This window comes from Oxyura jamaicensis, chromosome 2 (assembly GCF_011077185.1).
Source record: "Oxyura jamaicensis isolate SHBP4307 breed ruddy duck chromosome 2, BPBGC_Ojam_1.0, whole genome shotgun sequence".
NCBI lineage: Eukaryota > Metazoa > Chordata > Aves > Anseriformes > Anatidae > Oxyura > Oxyura jamaicensis.
This window is the reverse complement of record NC_048894.1, coordinates 80,600,760-80,602,180: the sequence shown is the minus strand read 5'-3', so window position 1 is coordinate 80,602,180 and position 1,421 is coordinate 80,600,760.

Below are 1,421 nucleotides of genomic sequence, written 5' to 3'. Positions count from 1 at the left end.
GCGGAGGTACAGGCTGGGAGGTAAGGAAGAGTACCGGCTTGGATTTCAGATATCCGAAGAACTGGTGAAACACGCCGCTGGGCAGACGCGTCTATCTACGATTCGCCTCGTGTTTAAAGCTCAAAAATAAAACCTTCGCTGAGAGGCAACAGCAACCGAAAAGGGTATGTTAAAAAAGAAATCACCGAGCCCTCACTCTCCGCTCCCTCTGAGCTCCCGTTAAAGTGTTATTCTAAACATCTCGTGACAGCCCAAATACGCTTTCAGACATTTAAACAAAGGCAACAACCCCAGAAATCAAGTCTTTACGGCAGGTCCGGCCAAACAATTTCAGGAACATCCATTTTATTGTATCTATTCTTTTTTCCCGCTTTTGACACACCTGATGTGCCACGGGGTCCACTCTGAAAGAGATTAGGGACAAAAGAGCGCTCTCCGCGGCTCCGGTCAATAAATAAAGAAGCCGCTCGCTCTGCCGCATCCCCTAAGGTCTGCAGAGATTTACCTGCACAAGCGAGCTAAAGACCCAGCACAAAGCACAGCGCTCGTGTTTATAAACAGCAGAGGCAGCGGGCGCTTTCTTTGCGGGCCGTCAGAGGAAAGCCCTCATGGCTGAGTAATAAAAGGGAGTTGTGGAGGGAGGACTCGGCAGAAGCTGGTCAGCTGGAGGAATGCGATCCCTTCGGGAACGTCGGGGCAGGCAGGCGGCCGGCTGGAGGCAGGGCTGGGGCTGGGGCATCAGATCGCCCGCACCCGCACTACCCCCCCTTCCCCCCCGCACTTCCCTCCGCCGTCCCCGAGGCCGCGGGAGGTGAGGCTGAGCCTCCCTCGGAGAACAGCGAGGGAGCCGGAGCAGCGGCGTGGAGCCTGCCCGCGGCCCCGGGAGGCGGCCGGGAGGGAAGGGGAGGAGAGAGCCCGGCGGGAGGGCGCGGGGAGAGGAGGCGAACGAGCCTGAAGGGGGAAAAAATAAGAGTAAAATGGAAAAAAAAAAAAAAAGAGAGAAAAAAAGAGATAAATGAAAGAGAAATGAAAAATATATATATAATGAAAAAAAGGAAACAAAATAAAATAAAATAAAATAAAATAAAATTAATATAGGGGAGGAACACGCGCGGCGGGGAACAGGGTGCACGCGTGGGTGGGAAACGCTCCGGGGGAGCACGTCCATGTGTATGTGCACTGGTTAAATATGGGGCTATGTGGATGCGCGCACGTCCTGCGTGCACCCGGGGCGGGGGTGCGCGGGTGAGGGGAGTGGGGTGGGCGCGCAAAACACGCGCAGGAACGGGGGGGGGGGGTCCACGCGTGCCCCGGTGATCCGCGTGTGCCAGCGAGCGTGTGTGGCCGGTCCCCGAGAGCTGCGACTCCCAGGGCTGCTGCTGCAGGGATTTTTTTTTTCCCCGTCTTTTTTTTTTTTTTTT